The following is a 17,761-nucleotide window of genomic DNA, read 5'->3' as shown; positions in this document are numbered from 1 at the left end:
CCACATTGCATGTGACAATGAAAGGTTGTGACATTCTAAGAGGTTCCAGACTCCATCAGGCTGTCCACAATGAATTAAAACACAATAAAATCCAGATGCTTTCTCAAGTAAACACTTCCTTTCTCAGCAAAGCGAACCAAATGCAAAGGATACTGCTGAAGGTTTTCTTCTAGCATGTTTATTTCATATAAAGGTATCTTATACTTCACTAGCAGTTAAGTGTTCTCCACTTCCAACACAGTGAAGTCCCTGGCACTTTTTTCCTGTGTTTCTGGTGATGGAAGCCAAAGCCTTTAGAAAATATCTTGATTACATGAATAATTTCAATTTCCTTCTAGATATTTAATGAAGGCTACATCTAAAATAACACAATTTAAATTGGCTCCTGGAATACAGTTTGCAATGACTGTAGTAAAATAAAAATATTAATTACTGAAAAAAAAATTCAACTTTCAAAGCACAGAATTTGTCCCAAACAAGGAACATGTAATTGTTTACAAGTAAAAGAAAAACATACATATTTTTATTAGCAGACTGAACAAAGCAAAAATTAATAAACCCACAAAAATCACAAAATAAATTCATTGTGTTAAACCATTGTTGTCAGCCTCTAAAACACTGTTCATAACACAGGCAAGGACTTTCAAACGAAGTATTAATATCACCCTTAAGGAGGACTATGTTCTTAACAACCACTTCAAATAAGAGATTCTAACTGCAGTGCCTTGCAGTTTCCTTAAAAATCAAACCCAAACACCCACCTCCAGGTCCTAGCCGGTACATGAACACAGCCCATAGATGCTACCTTTAGTCCTTTCTTTTCTGTTTGTGAGGATACTTCTATTTTCACTGCCCTTTTAGCTCTCCTGGGTTACAATGAAGAAAAAAAAAGATGGTGACTATTTGCACAGCCAGTCTCTTTCCATTAAAGTCAGCAGCACAGCAGACAGACACATCCAGCCCTTAGTGGCAACAACAGGGAATCTGTTTGTCAGGAGATAGGGACTTCATTCCTCTTTGCCATACATGTGGCTTTCTATAGATTCATCCCTGGCCCTCTCTGAGCTTCAGCAGTGGCAACATGGAAGGTGAGACCACTAGAGCAAATTTATTCTGAAATAATGAAGTTCTTGTAAGGACTGTACAAGCCATTGCTTGATCCAGAAGAAGCTCTGAGAGATTAAATAATTCTATAGGTATTCATCCTCCAATATAAGAATGTATTTTCAAGCTTAAAGTATTGCCAGAAGTTTGTTGTTGTTGTTGTTTAGGGGTTTTTTGTGTGTGTGTGTGTGTGTTTTTTTTTTTTTTTCTTTTTGAGTCAGGATCTTTAGTTGATCTATATCAATCTGGCTAAGGGGAAAACCACCCTCCCCTCATGCCCCTACCAAAACCTATCCCTAATCTTATAATTTTAAAAGCAACAAGAGATTTCAATATAAATTGATAAAAAAGTATCCAACTGTATTTAACATAAAGCATGTACTCCTACAACACGCACAGGGTAATCCTGGAAACAAAGCAAAGCTTTCTATTTTATGGGCCTTTTTTCCCCTTTGAAGAAAACAAAGAAAAAAAAGAAGCAGGAAGACACAAAAACCAGCAATAACACACAAGTGGAACAAGGTAATCCTTGGCAACAACTGAAATTGTGACTATAGCCATTGCTCCATGCTTTAAGATGTTAAAAGAGCTGAAAATATTTTTGCATGCTAAAACCTGACATCACAGTCCCGTGCTTTTTTTCTGATGTAGGTGCCATTGCTCCCACTAAAAGCTGATCACTTACTCACACCTATCTTACTTTCTTTAGCTTTGGATAGCATTAAGACACGTTCTCTACACCCTTCCATTTCTTTGAGTTCACAGTAACTCCACTGATACTGGTGGAAGTGTGCTGAATGTTTACCTCTCATGGAGGTAACAGTCCCACTGTGTCATTAGAGCAAGGAGATTTTCAGATTATTTTAGCTGTTACACCATCTTAGTTCTGAGAAAAGGGGTTAGCAGTCTAGCAAACTGTTGAAAACACAGCCTCAATTTATCCCAAATTCTGATAAAGTGATTTGGAAAGCCTTGAAAAAAATCCTTGAAAGGAAAAAAGAGGTGAAGCATTTTTAAAGATGGCTTCGATACAAAGAATATAAATTTCTTCTGACCAGACCACTTCACAGAGATGTACTTGATAAAAGCAACATGTCGATTTATTCAACTCCTTTCCCCTGCTGCCCAAACTGTGAAATGGAGGCAGATGATGCAATCCCGCCGAGAGAGAAAGGAAAGGAGGGGGGCAGGAAGTAGAAGAAAAAAAGGAGAGGAAAAAAAAAAAAGCCAGTAAACAGTCAAGAGACTACTTCACAGCGTAGGATATTGCTGGCATGGCCGAAGTTACATAAGCTGTTCCTGAAGGGACTGCAGGAGCTCCTGAGTTCACTGCACTGCAGGCAGCACTGGAACCAGGGTGTTCCAGAACCCTCCATCCCCAGAGCTCAGAGCCCAGCCTGACAAGGGTTCAGCCCAGGCAGCAAAAGCATCCGGAAACAGACTGAGTCTTAAAAAGCAAGCAAAGCTGTCATCGCCATTTGTGTTTTTTAAAACTGGTATCAAAGCCAACACTGGTGATTTCTCCTAACTAAAGATTGGCAGAAAGTCTTTTGTTCCAATGTCTGAATGCATCAAATATGCTTGCCCTTTCAAAACAAAACACAACAAAACAAGCAGAGGCAGGAATCATAGTCTCTTCTCAAACTCTGCATACTCTTTACAGTTTCTTAACAATTTTACATTTACATATAATATGTTTCCATATTACATCACTGAAATTTACTTGAACTCAAGAACACTCTTTCTATTTATAAATGAGATATTAATGATACAATGTTAATTTGCATACAAAATAAAATGAAATTAAGTTAAAATCAAAACATTAAATGACTTTATAACAAGATGGCTTCATTTCAGTGTAAGAAATTATTTTAATATAACATATGCATCTATTAGCTACACGTATGTGACATGAATTTCCCTGCAAAGTCTGGAAAGGCTTGCCTTATTTCAGTGTGGCTTTGAATTCCACAATACCTAGTGTAGTGCTAAATTCCCCCACTTCTCCCATTCTCATTGTATTGCAACATGAGTCTCATGATATTTAGCCTCTTGGAAAAATTTGCTGTGTTCTGCTTTGAAAGAAACAGCTTAGGACACTGAGTTTTCATTTATATGATTTTAAGTAAAAGCTACATTCATTTTTTATCGCCAGAGATTTACTTGAATTTTGTATTAGTCGGATCCTTTAAAAACCAAAAGTTAAACAGGGGAAAAAATCAACCTCCGTTTAAAAAAAAAAAATTGAGTTCTCTATAGTACAGGAATAATTAGGTCAAGATCATCCAGTTTTTCTGAATTTCAAGACAAGTACATTTATTTTAAAACTATAGTGTCTTCCTAGGTTTCATCTTGCTTATCACAGCCAATGAGTCAAGGAAAATAATACGCAAGGACAGTGCATAATGAAAAATCAAGCGCTGGCTATAACAGTATATACACAGAAACACAATAATATAGAGATATCAATTATTCCTTCTCACAGCTTCATACACTCATACAATCTTCCCACTTGGTGGATATCTGAGCTGTACTGAGCAATGGCTACAGGTACAATACAGCAGCCTGCAGCAAGAAGTGAAGAAGAACTTCGTTAGATGAAAAAGCAAAGGAAAATAAGGCAGAGGGAGCACAGTGTTCAACGACATTCTTGCCTTAGAGCTTCATGCCAAAAGATCATGACCAAACACATAGTTATGTCCTAGGTCATCTGATAATACAGTTTAATGCCAGCCATGGACAAACACTTTATTTAGCATATATCTTCCAACAGAAGAGACAGCCCAGAACCCTCAAAGGTCAAATCAGCAGAGGAGGTGATTCAGGAGGGCACTGATACAAACGTTCAAATTTTATTGCCTGCTTCAGTTCTCTCTAAGCTTCCCCATCATAACTGCTTCTTAAAAATATTTATCATGTATGGCAAAAAGCTTGCACTGATGAAACACCAGCTGAAGTAATCAGATCTAACTTTGCAGAACACATAAATACAGCGGGCTTCATATCTGCTCTCTGAACAGATCTAATTACCAACACCCAGGCAGTCTGACTGGTAGGTGGCCCAAGTATTTTGAGGAACACCATTTATGTTGTGCCCTATTCAAACCAACAAATAAAATAAGTAATGGCTCCTCAAGAGAATGTGTGGGGTAGTGGCTGGACTGGGGGAATGTGACTGTTCTACCTGTACTTGATTTGGGCTCTCTATTGCATCAGCAGTGTTGTTCAGACATTTCTAACCCTTTTTTTAGTACAACCAGAACAATGAACCAGAACTGAACAGTCAGACTTGAAGAGCTACATCTAGACTTCTGAAATGCTTTTCAGATTTGGAAAGACCAGCCCTGCTGAATCCATCTCCAGACATGGCATAAACACTGTAAATTGCTAGCTACCACCCTGCAACAGAAGCATTCATCGTATCATCACTTTGCAGCAATTCCAAAAGTCTTTGTCACTGAAATGGCAGACACTTAATTGACCCTGACCCAACCTCTGTTACCTCTGACAGCACCAGGAACGAAATAGCTTTTGATTGGTGCACTGTCTGACTTGCAAACTTGAAGAAGGAATTCTGTTTCTCTGCAAAGGCAGAGGGCACTGTGCACCCAGCCCCGGTTCTCCAGCAGTCAGGAAGCTGGTGATAGTGGAAAGGACCTCTGAAGAGGAGATGCTGGCTATACACTTGCTGACCTTCTTCTTGGAGGATAACTAATCCCCTCTCCCGTTACCTATATGTTTGAGCTGTGTCACAAAACAGTGAGCAAACCTCTCCAGGATAGACTATATCACTCACAGAGCACTACTACATGCCTGAGTATTTCAGGTTCTCCCAAAACCTATGTCAAAACTTAGTACTTCCCTACCTTAGGTTAAGACCTCTCCTGCTTCTCAGTCATATTAAGACCAATTCTGATTTAAGCCTTCTCAAATATCAACTACAACCCAGACACCAGAGGGTAGCTTCAAGACAGAATACACTGCAGTTCTGAAAACTTTACATCTATTAATTTACAGCTAACAGATGTCTACATCTGTCCTTAGAAACAAATAAATCTACCACTGATTGCATTGCTGCCAGCAGGGTGTCACTGATGGACAAACAGAAATTTGGCCCCAAATGTCCTGCCTCTCCCCCTCCCCTTGCACCATTCCAAAGCAGGATATGTAGGATAGTTCCCACTTATTACAGGATACTGTCTGAGGCTGTTAGTGAATGTTTTTAATATGAATAAGGAAAGAAAAAAGTAATTAAAATAAAAGCAGTCTAAATAAATGAGTTGCTTCGTATTGCATGTCAAACCGAAGGAGACAGACTCAAAGTTAAATCCAGAAGCACTTCTGCTGTTGTTTTTCATGCCTACCACTCTCAAAGGTATACAACATACAGCACTATAGAATATTTAGACTAAAACCAAAAAATGGCCTTACAGACCTGCAAAACATGGACCCATGCATTTCTCCATGTTTTTTTTAACTGAGATTTAACCTTAAGTCTTACTTAAATACACAAAGAAGCATTTATTTAACATTTTTAACATTTTTATTTTGCAACAACAGCCTCAGAAAGGTAGATGGATCAGTGGTGGTGAATGGTGTGGCTGTTGGGCCCCATTCTCCCAGTGTCTTGGAGATTGGGACACCCTTGAATAGGCACTGTTGCACATGGATAAAGTCCCAATACTGCCACAACAACTGCAGGTAGTGTAGTTCAAACCAACACGTCTCCACAGCTGAGAAAAATAGCTTATTGCCAAGGATTTATGTAACAGGTATAAACAGCCGAAGAAATACTCTGGCAAGCCTACAGACTCAGCCCAAAATCCATCAGCAAGACAATGAAAACAAAGAAAATAAATAGGGGGGGGGAAATATCCAGCAATTCTACAAACACACTGACTGCAATGTTAAACAAACATCCCAAATTACTTTGTGAGTTGCCAAGTCCTGTACTACTAGGTTTCCTCCTGCACAATGTCAGTACTGTGACCTCAGGTCTGGTTAGGATCACCACTGTTAAAAATAAAATTTGTGGGATAGGCCACACAGCTTCTTCGAAAATACATTATCCTTGGACTGGTTTGAACAGCATTAAAAGTGCATACAAAATTAATCTCGGCAATTTCTGCCTCTCGAAAGTCAGTGACGAAAATTTCACTTGTGTCAGCACCATCAGGTTTTAAGCATGACCTTGAGTTATGCTTGTTAAAATGTCAAAAATTTGGATCTTGGATAAAGCAAGCAATACATGCATCAACTAGACAAAAACTATCCTCAGTTTAGGATAACTTTCCTTTGGAAATAGCAATATTTGTACATTGAATTTATGCTGTCGCCTATTCCCAACACTGACTTTGTACCAGTCATTGCAGTTTTCTATGTATCAGTAACCACAACGGTAATAGGGAGGCAAACCATCTCCACAAGCACTTTGTTTTTAAACCTTATCCAAACTGAATGGAGAGGAAAAGTTCTATCCGGAGCTATAATATGATATTGTTAAGCGTTGACACTGAGTTTAACAACCAGAAAAATTTTTCCACTTCCACTGAATTCTTTTTCTTTCCTTTTGTTTTACAGCCTGCTGAAACAGTGATAGTCCACATCTGGTTTGTCATTGTTTGAGGTTGGCACAATGCTAGAGCCCCCATGAAAATACACTTTCCCTAGTGTCTTCTGTGAGATGTGATCAGGAACAGAGCAAAGCAGGCTCCAACTTAGGAATAAAGGAAATAAACTTTATTAACTACAGCATCTAAAAAGGAATAGACACAAAACTAAGAATGAAAACCCTCCAAATACCTTCTTCCTCCTCCTCCTCCTTTTTTCTCTACAGTATGAAATAACACCATAGATTTCCACACCGTCGTCACTATCTCTTTAGATAGTCAACTTTTGAGTCCATCATCACCCCTTAAATAATCAACTCTCAAGTCCATCAGGGAGAGAGGAGTTTCTCCTTGCACCATAGGCTTCCCCCAGAAACACAACTGAAACTTCTTGTGTTTCCACGTCACTCGTGGCACTGCCCAGAGAACATCTGCCCTCGGGACTTCTTCCTTCCATGTCCAGTGCTCTCACCACTGCACATGGACCAGTAGTGCTTTTAGGCTTCCCCTCTTAAGGATGCCCCGCCCAGTTCCAAAAGCAGCAGTGTCTCAGCTTCGGGACACCAGTCCCCTCCAGATTTACCCCCTGGGGCCGAGGGGCCTCGTGAACAGAGATCCTCCTCTCCACTGAAGACAGAGGACATCCCACACCCTTCTTAGCCGTCTCTCTTCTCGCCACTGCTTCACTGCACTCTCTTTGGCTTCAAGGCATTGCTTCCTCCTAAATGAAGTCTCTGGGTCACAGGAAAAACACAGGTCTGTCCATGGCCATACAAGAAAGAGTCCAGCTCAAGGCCACTCTGTCATCTCTTCCCACTTAGGATTCTTCTCACCTCTTCTAACATCTCTCACTGGTACTCACTTTCATCACACTTGCCCACTGCTTCATCTCTCTCTCCTCATTCAGATTCAGGAGGATCAGTATTTGTAAGGTTTCTATTATTCTAGAAAGGGATTAAAATCTTTGCTTCTGTCTGCCCAGAACTCCCACGGCTGCCAGGCACTTTTTTCACTCCGCATCCCCTACTTTTGCTTCTGGCCAGCTGCGCTGCCAGTCCATGATATCGAATTCCAAGGCAGCACAGGCACTGGCTCTCTCTCTCCCCCAGGGGGTTGGGGCCCGATGCTTCTCAGGGCTTCTCCACCCTTCCATCTTGCCAGGCCTTCACCCCCCTCCTCTGCCCGAGGCTCTGGCCTACCTCACCCGGCCTCATGGCTTCCCTCCCCCAGCCAGCCCTGGCTGGGCAGGGGAGCTCTGAGCTCCTTCACGGACCGGAACCAAGAAAGAGTTCTCCTGGGAGCTCTTGCTTTTACCCTGTGTTCTCAGAGGTGGTCCATACCTTCAGTGGCCAAACCAGGTGCCAATATTCAAATCCAAGCACTGATTGGTTTGACCACAACCTCCTAAAATCTCACTTCCTTCTTAACCTACCTGTCTGTTCATGACAGACACCAAATAGAAAAGCCCATGTTTGGGATGAAAGAGGCAGGCATACACTGCACAGGGCAGAAGAGTCATTTAATGCTTTTCTGCATGGCAGCAGTGGGGTCTGTGTGGGGGATAGGAGTGGGGAGGGGAAGTGTGCTACAATTTTGGGGACATTGTTCTGCTTTCTGAACCCCAGAGTTCAAATTTAGTTTTCTTGATCCTTCTTTTCTCTCAACAGAGACTGTGTCTAATAAAAGCAATGAAACAGTAAAGATCCAGCTGTTTCAAATGCTTCCAACAGCAAATGCATAATGTTTATACAGGGAAAGCATGAAACGAATTTTGCAGAGATAGCTTCATCATACAGAACAGCCCAGAAGACCCCTCAGTGCCACAAACCAGAGATGGCAGAAAACCAGTGGTAATATGTAGACAAGGCACTGGCAAACAATGGAAATAACCATCATATAGGCATACTATTATAGAGGGACATCCAGCAATGGTGAACACACCAGTGGAAAAAATAAACAGAGGTCAACAGAGGCTACAAATAAGGACAGAAACTATGCCTTGCATTAAAACCAGTGAGAAAAAGCAGTGTTAAGTGGTATTTCTGAAGTATTTTATCTTCTACATTATCAACACAAGCTCCTTAAGCATCACTATGATGAGTTTACTTGTTGCAACAACAGAAAGTAATTACTTAATGCTGTAATGGATTGTGTTCAATCTCTTTGAAATGCGATGAGTCTAACAGCAACCTGGCATGTAGAAAAAGTATAAAAAATCCAACATAATTAACCTTATTGCTGGAATAAAGCATCAGAAACAAAGGCAACCTCCTCCTTAAACATGGGCACAAATTACCCCTGAACACAAGCACATGCTATACATCTTTAGGGGGGGGAAAAGCTATTTCAGTGACTGCTCCTGTAAGAAGAGGATGTACAACTGAAAAAAAACAGAGAAAACAAACAAACAAACAAAAAAGCTGAAGCAAGCCCCAGAGAGGCAGACGAGCAGAGGGAGCATGACATGACTAAGCACTGGGTTCACCTACACTACCCCCTCAAGCAGCATTTTGTTTTCCATTTAAATAAGACCTATTTTGTGGGTTCTGTCCCATCCCTCCCCCCTGCCACCCCCTTAAGTGCAGCAATACAGGATTCTGCATATTCTTTGTTGACATACACATGCAGGGCAGAGGCACAGATATACAACTCACACTGTAATTTGCTTATCCTCATTAGTATAGCCTGCTGCACCTTGAAATTTTGCTCAACTGTTTGAGTCCAAGAAAAAAAAATTAATTTGGTAACTGCAGAAAAGATGCTAAGCAATTTGAAAATGACAGTCAATTGAAAATGTTTCACAGCCATTATGCCAATGATGTTAGTGTTAGGGGGAACCTTCGATGTCAGAAATGTAGGCCCTGCATTAAAGAACCAAATGCAGCTACATTATTCCTAATGTGCTTAGAAATGGAATTCATGATTTTAACATTTCTACTGAAACCATTTTCCCCTAGGATGTGATTAAAGGCACTTGAGGAACGAATATATGGTTAAGACATAACATCTCTTAAACCTGTCTACTGCTTTACAATGAAACATGTTGCACTGTATTCACAATTCTCCATTGTACCTGCTTACTGTGATCATGTTAACATCACCTTCCTCACAAAAAATAGACAAAAAATAAAATGAATTGCAAGAAAAAAAAAATCCTGTTACAAACAAAGTGCATTTGTAAGAAAATTCAATATTCTGCCCATGAAGACAAGAACTGGGTCAGAGTTTCTACCAAAGCTGTATTTGTCAAAGTATAACTTGTTAGAAATATACAGCTATAAAATGAATTAAGCAATCAAAAGAGACAAGATCTAAACTTCATTTTCCTTGTTTCACTCTACAGTAGAGCGAATAATGGAGATGCTATTGAATAAGTGACATGTCATCTTCCCCTGCATTATTCTTCATCATGACAAACCACGAGCAGAGATTAAATAGAAGCCCAGATAAGTTCAAATGATACAGCTATCAAACTCAGGTGCTTCTAATAAGCCCTTTAATGGGTACTTGGACTATTAAAAAGAGGTGATGCAAAGACTGTGAAATGGATGAGAGAAGAAAGACAAAGAAAAGGAGCTAATCTGAATCTCTCAACAGGAAACCACAGGGAAATGGGGACAAAAAGGAAGAGGCAACACTGTGTTTAATTTTTTCTTCTCCCAGTCAGCAATGCACATAAGAATTGATTTATCTCTCCTTTATACCAATGTAAATTATAAGGTACTACACAGAAGACCATAAAGTTACACCAGTATCAATGAAAGAGGACTTTAAGTGGTCTTAAATTACTTCAGATCATCCAAATTACATCTTTGCTGAAATGGAAGGTGCTTTTCTCTACAGGGGTGGAGAAAACTTGGCTTTATTAACACTCCTTTCCAGTCATGATCCAAGAGGTCTCCACATGAAGCAGGAGGAAAGCTGGACTATCACCCTATTGGTGCCTTCCCTGACATACCCTCCAAGTATAACCCTCACTACACAACTGAGAACATACCAAGATGCAGACAATGCCCAACCTTTCCCAAAGACACAAATCCACAGAGAAGCGGTCATCATTATTACAAGGGTTGCTGCCTGTGGATCCATGTGTCCTTTTAAAGGGGATGGTATAGGAGCCCACCCAGGGTCACTGTTCTTCCTGTCCCAGTCACTCTTCATTACTGCTCCCAGTCACAGGCAGCAAAATAAGGGGATTCCTCTGAGATCCTGGACACCAACAGAAAATTAACAACAGCCTGGTGTTTAATAGCAACCCTAATTGTAATTACAGCATATGGTTCTTTCTCTGTCAGATGGGATTTCTTTAGGATAGAGATTATATAGCATTGTGTTTGTTAAAGAACGACCAGTCATATAAACAATAGGATAATACAATCAAGCAGTAAAGCTAATAGTGCCTCTTAGTCACAGATCTGAAGTTTAATGACTCAAACCTGGCAGCACCCTGGGAGACTTGAAAAGAAGAGGTTTCCCTAGCTGTTAGGAGATGGCAAATGAGCATACACAGGCAAATTCAATCATGATCCTTTCAAAGGCAATAGAAGAATCTGTGGCTTAGTGGGTAAACTTGCAAATTTTAGACCCATGGCTACATGATGCCCTTCTCAGTAAAATCATTTTATCAAGGAGACTATTATAGGCACCTCTATCTGTGCCACCCAGAAAAGTTATAGAGCTGGGTCAGTTAGAGATACCCCACTATGACTCCTGGACTAAAATGAAACATCTTAATTTATTGTAGTCATCCTAAGACACATAAGCTCTATCAAATAGTCATCATTACACTGGAATAAAAACATTTATGCAAGGAATGATGTTTCTAACCATCCTGCTGTAATTATGCAAGTGTGACTAGCAAAATTTCCCTATGTGAACAAGTCTCTGGTAACAAATTAAAGGAATTGAAAAAATACAAATTCAATTAATTTCCAGGCAAATTAACTTTTTAGCAGAGGGGCCCAGGTGTTGAATGTTTGCCATTGTTGTATTGCTCTTCCTTGATAATTATATCTTATATATACTATATCTTACATATACTATATCTTATATATATGGTGCCAAAAGCCACTGATGCAACAAACTTTTACCTGCACTTGCTGGGAGCCAAACCAGGTTAAGCTCATGGGGCACCTTGCTTGTCCTTGTCAATAACAGTACTGTCATAAACTGAGCTACTCCACAGTGACATGACAGGAAGTCATTTCCAGTCCTATGACACATAGTAGGTCCACAATGCCTTGCTTCACCTGTGGTTCCATTTAAACTCTTCTATTTGTAGGTATCATGCTTTTAACTTGAAGTGCAGCAAGTCCATCATGTGCGGGGCCATCTGACAGGGAGTCTTTGTGCTTTCTGCACGTAGGAGGAAGATGTGGTAGGATGTGCTACTAATAGTCTCACAGAATTACAGAATCATTTAGGTCTCAATGCATGTCACCACAATGAGCCAAATTCAACAAAAAGAAGAAAATACTTTTCTGAAGTTTATTTACAGCTGATGCACTTAAAGTCTCTCACAGCAGCTCAAAACCTGTGCATTTTACAGCATGAAAAAAGAGATGGTGAGGAGGGTTTCTGGGTTATCTCATGTCAGTGATGCAGCTTGAGGGGACATCTAATCCAGCTTGCAGGGCTGGATTAGATGATTCCTGCTCCTTGTCCAAAGCCACGGCAGTCTCACTGACAGTGTGGAATGGCTGGGGGACAACTACAGGGACAGGAATCCATAGAAAAACTCAAGTTCAGGCTGGATGGGGCTGTGAGCACCCTGACCTAGCCTCACTGCAGGTGGAGTGGGACTAGATGACCTTTAAAGATCCCTTCTAACTTCTATGGGCTTCTATGGAGGCCAGGGAGGAGCTGCAGCTCCCATCAAGGTGGGGGGCACACCACAGCATACCACACCACGCCATTGTCACTGATACTCACCCCAAATGGCCTCATGACAGCTTCAGGGAAGGGCAGCTGTGGTCTTGGAGAAAATCAGATCACAGTGCACAAAGCCAACAGCAGCATGGGGTGCCCATTTTGATCCTACTTGTTCATTTCCTGGTACTTCCTTACCAAATTTCTCCGTCCAGTGCACTACAGGACAGGCAAAGCCAGACATTACTGGGGGAGAGGAGGAGGTAAAATTTATAGCATATTTAGCTCTTTTTGGCTGTTAAGTATCCTTTATGCATAACGGCAAAATCTGCTGTAAAGAACTGCACATGGACCCAGCCATCACCTCACATTCACCTCAGCCACAGATTTGCAGGTCCAAGTCTCCTCTTGCTGGGTTGAAACCATTTAAATCCCCCAATACCAAGGCACTCAGTGACAATTTACAGTGAAAAGCAAAATCAGATCTTAGAGAGAGGAATCAGTGTGAAGCATTGCAAGGACAAGAAATTTGTCTCAGCAGATGTGTGAAACAGATTCTTGTGCTTCATCACCAAGTGAGAAGAGGTTTGGTGGGCTCCTACAGGCAGGACTTGGCTCACAGCCAGCTGGGCATGGCACCACACCTCTGTACCATGCCTTGGGCCACCAAAGTGGCCTCAGTGTTTCCCAGTCAGCAGGGAGGGAGGGTGTGCAGGGAAAGAGAAGCTACAAACTCACTTTCGTGGACCAGGAAGATGTAATGTTTGGCTCAATATGGGGCATGATTTGTTTCCTTTCCCTGAAGCAGATCTCTGCTTTCAACAGTGAAACACTAACAAGCAAAATACAGCCAGTGAAACACTAACAAGCAAAATACAGCATCTATAAACACCTGGTAGCAGAATCATCCCTTCTGTGGATACAGCCCTGAGGGAAGGTGGCTAAGGGTCACTCTTAGCCCAGAAAATCAACTGGCATCACAGGCAGGCAGCTGCTGAAGTCAGAGGGCCAGATTCAGCCTGCCTGCTCCCACTTCATTGCATCTTGCATCCCCTTCACTCAGAGATGATGCAGGAACCACCAACTATCCCCTTGGCACCAGAGGAGCTGATCTCAGGAGGCTGAATCCCACCATTTGGCATAGCTGCTTGTGCCAGGAAGCTCCAGAGTTGATTTTGGTATGTGTCACAGACTCCAGCACAGCCCACACATGAAGGATCAGGAATTTGGGCTGTGTGTATTACCTGGCAGCTTGGTCTTCAGCAACTAGACCTGCTGTCCATCTCAGGACACATGGGATGGTAAGGCAAGGACTGGGATTTGAGGAATCCTGGGATTGTGACACAAGAACCTTACATTTGCCTTCACTACCCAAGCTCAGAGCCAACACAGTGGGAGGAACAACTACAGAGAAGACAGAGCAAAGGCTACCCCCAAATAGCTGCCAACAGGAACTTTGCAACAAAAAGACTCAATACATTAAAATTGCTAAGAAAACACACCTGTAACCTCTAGCATTCATGAAATCAGAGATGAGTAATTGTATAAACTGTTGACGACTAACTACAGAGCCATAGCAGGAACTCATTAATGCAGTTAGAAAATTTCTATTCTTAGTCTGAATTTGGATGCTCCTCTCTTGTGCACATAGACTTGGTTGCAAAAGTTAAATAAAATCCATTTCCTTAAATAGAAGAAACAATTTAGGCTACAAGCATCCCATTCCAAAAGGATTTTCAGCCTAAAAATTACATTATAATGACAATTCAGACATTAATTCTTTGTTTAAGCCTAGCAAATTGAGCCATTCTTAAAACACAATTCATTCAATAGAAACAATAATGAAAAATAAATCCACATATCTATAGAAAAGAATTATGCAAAAGTCTCTCTTTAGGAGGAAGAAAAAGAGTTAAACAGACTTTTCTGAGAACTTGCAGTACCTTGTTATTTGTCTTGCATGTTTCTACTATTTTTAAGATAATCTTAGAGAATAGTGAAGACTTTTTCCCCTACTACTGCGCATGGTTCAGAAAAGTCAACATACAGATACACTTTGGTATATGAAAGCCCACTTAGAAAAAGAAACAAACAAGAGCTAGAATTCAAAAACAAACCCAGTAAATTTTCTAGAGATGCAGCTGCGCGAGGAAGGTTATACTTTCTAAAATATCAGGAAACGGAGTTACAGTAATGTTCTTCTACAGGATGTACCTACTTAAGTTCAAGTGTCAGTAAACCAAGGGAGCAAACATTCCTAATTAGTCTGCAGGCCACAGTCTCCACCCATTACCCACTGACTAGAGCTCTTCTTGTCCATAGCATTGATATAACTGATGAAGAGCAACAGGCTGATGAGCAAAGGCTGATCTGGCAGAGCTGGGGGCACAGCAATCTGAAGAGGTGTTCTTTCCTTCTACAACACCTTTATCCAAAAAACCAAAAGCTCCTTCTGCAGACTGTTTTAAATAGGAGGAATCATAAAGTCGCTGAAAGGCTAAATCAGTTGCTCACATTTTTACACTGACTGAGGAGCAATCTGAAGCTTCATGGTATCTCTTCTAGTCAGTCTACTTGCTGGCTTACTCAGTAAGCCAGAACTCTCACAGATATTGATTTGTATATAATAGCTCAACAGTGCATAAGAATGGAAAAAAAATTATAATCAAATTAACCATAAGCACAGAACTAGCATCTCCACACAGCCAAATGCATCCTAAATTTAATTCTGGGCACACAAAAGTAATTTTTGAACAGTTCTGCTAAAGATGTTGAATCCACACATACAGTTCCTCAGTTCCTGTGATAATCCTGACCCAATGCATGCACAAACCTCTACAGCTCCATGCAATCACCACCAGTGCCTGTGGTTCTAAACTGCAGTGCCAGTCCTGTCAATGTCTTGGATGGCCAGAGAAAAAAGCTGTTAAAATGAGACCTTTTTATTTGACAGAGTAGAAGTGCGGAAGAGAACACTGGGAATATTCGCACAGACTGATAGAGAAAGACTGAACCATCTCACCTGATGGAAGCCACGTTGGACAGTGTGGAATTTATCTCTAGATATGCACATTCATATGGGAGCCCAGGTCCATGATGACCCAGGGGATAAACAAAGGTATTGTCTTCTGGCACACCATCATAGTGGTCACAAAATGTGCAGAAGAATGCCTTGTTTGCAGGCTTACTTAGCTGTAAGAGCTGTAATGAGAGATGCGGGACTCCAGGCAGCTCTTCCAAAACGCAGTTTATTACATGCAAGATGTTAGAGCAGTCCAGGGTCGTGGGCGACAGAGCCTGAGCCTACAGCTGTCAGCTGTCAGCTGCAGGCAGGTCTGGAGACCCTGAGTTTAGGTTACAAATGCATTATATACTTTTCTCTGCTGAGCATCTTAATACAGTAGAACCAATCTATACCTTAACTTTTATCTATAGCCTATCATAACTAATACAATTACCATATTCATGTTAGTATTCTCCAATCACTAAATGTTAGTACATTACAGTTTAAGCTAGAAGTTGTTCTTCAGTTTTCTTGCAGTGGAAAATTCTGAGACCTTTTTTCTACTTGCAACATTTGCTGACTTGTTTGCCTGTGCTATCTTTCTGCCTGGTAAAAACATCTTCTTGTTTGAGGTGGGTTTATCCTTTGTTCTAAGTCATAAAAACCCCCTTCTAACTAACATACCCTTTGCCTCCTTGGTTATCCAGTAAGACTGGCTCAGCAATTCTTTTCTTCTATATCAAAACTTGCTTCCATCTCTATTCCTTCCTCAGCTTCTACATTCAAAAATCTTTCTGCTAAGCATACATATCTGTGAGACTTTCTTGTCAAACTTTCATCCTTCCCAACATCTCCCCCGTTCTGATGAACAACAAAGATGCTAGAAACTGTCTTATTCATCATTCTCTGCACACACTGAAGTGCACATGGTACTACTATCATAATTGTAATTATCACCACTAACACAATCAAGCCTAACTTACAAAGTTCCTTCAGCCAAGGTGCAAAGCTCCAGCCATCAAACAAATTGTCTAACCAAGATGATTCATCTGTTGTAATTTGGTTAGCTAAATCTCTTAAGTTTTGCAAGTGTTTATGAATAGAGGCAGAATGATCAGACAAATTCATACAACACAATCCTTCAAAATCTTCACAACCATGTCCATGTGCTAGTAAAAGAAAGTCAATAGCAGCTCTGTTTTGTAAAGTGGCATGTCTGACTGCCTCCTCATCTGTCAGCAAATCACTAATTATTGCAGAGGTGGCATTCACTTCTTTACTGAGACAACACCCTAATTTGTTTAACTGTTTTAGTGCAATTGCAGAACTTAATTGAGGTAAAAAAATGCTTGTAACAATTGAATTTCCAGAGTTCCATGGATGAAACTCACTATCACAGTTGCTCTCATAATGATGCCCTAAGGAAGATCTTATTTTTCTATTTTTCTTTTTCATTGCTTTTTTGATACTGGGAGCAATTACTGTAAGTTGTCCCAGAGCACAAGGGCCGCCATCTAGTTTTGAGGGAATACCCTGCCAAGCCCTGTCCCCACATATGAGCCAAATTCCTTTAGGAAATCGAATTGGAAGTTTGTTAAAACGATCTGCATAAGGTTCATCATATATAAGAAGCTTAGTTTGATTACACCAAGAAGTCATATTGTTATAAACTGGGTGATAAGGAGTAACATTTAAATGTGGCCCATTTTGTCCTATAAAATGAAACAAATAACAAGTGTCCATAGTTAATGAACCTAAAATTTCTAATTCTTGAAGATCAGATTTATCAACTTTAAAATTATCGATATAAGTTTGGTGTCTTGGGCTGGGAGTTGAGGAAATGTGGTGATCATCATATGGCCAATATTTCTCAAAAGTAACATTATCAAAACCTTCTGGGAAAGGCACTCCAACTAAACAAGTTGAAAAAGGTTTATCAGGGCTAGTGTTAGATAAGCAAATGGTGTCAGAGCCTGCAGACTTGGCTAAAGAAACCCAAACATTTGTTTTTGGTTGAGTTACAGGTAAAGCTTCACTGCAAAGATAAAAACAAAAGGTTAAAAGTAACATACACCCACGCAAATTATAATACAACTCCATTCTCTTCTTGAACAGTTTCTGGCAGACAGTTTTCTCTGGGTGATCTTGCATAGATCACGTTTGCGTGCCTGTCTCT

General features: G+C 40.6%; 1 long non-coding RNA gene across 2 annotated transcripts; it reads left to right on the top strand.

Moving 5' to 3' along the window:
* The first annotated feature begins 11,959 nt into the window (after window positions 1–11,959).
* On the top strand, window positions 11,960–14,114 carry LOC135296992 (uncharacterized). 2 transcript variants are annotated; one of them, XR_010358991.1, is made up of 3 exons: window positions 11,960–12,090; window positions 13,407–13,882; window positions 13,958–14,114. It is a non-coding gene; the product is annotated as an uncharacterized LOC135296992 (long non-coding RNA). The 2 variants fall into 2 exon arrangements; XR_010358992.1 differs by having other exon boundaries at window positions 13,407–13,759; window positions 13,958–14,111.
* The last annotated feature ends 3,647 nt before the right edge of the window (window positions 14,115–17,761 follow it).

The sequence above is a fragment of the Passer domesticus genome, chromosome 3 (assembly GCF_036417665.1).
Source record: "Passer domesticus isolate bPasDom1 chromosome 3, bPasDom1.hap1, whole genome shotgun sequence".
NCBI lineage: Eukaryota > Metazoa > Chordata > Aves > Passeriformes > Passeridae > Passer > Passer domesticus.
This window is presented reverse-complemented; position numbering and strand designations above follow the sequence as displayed.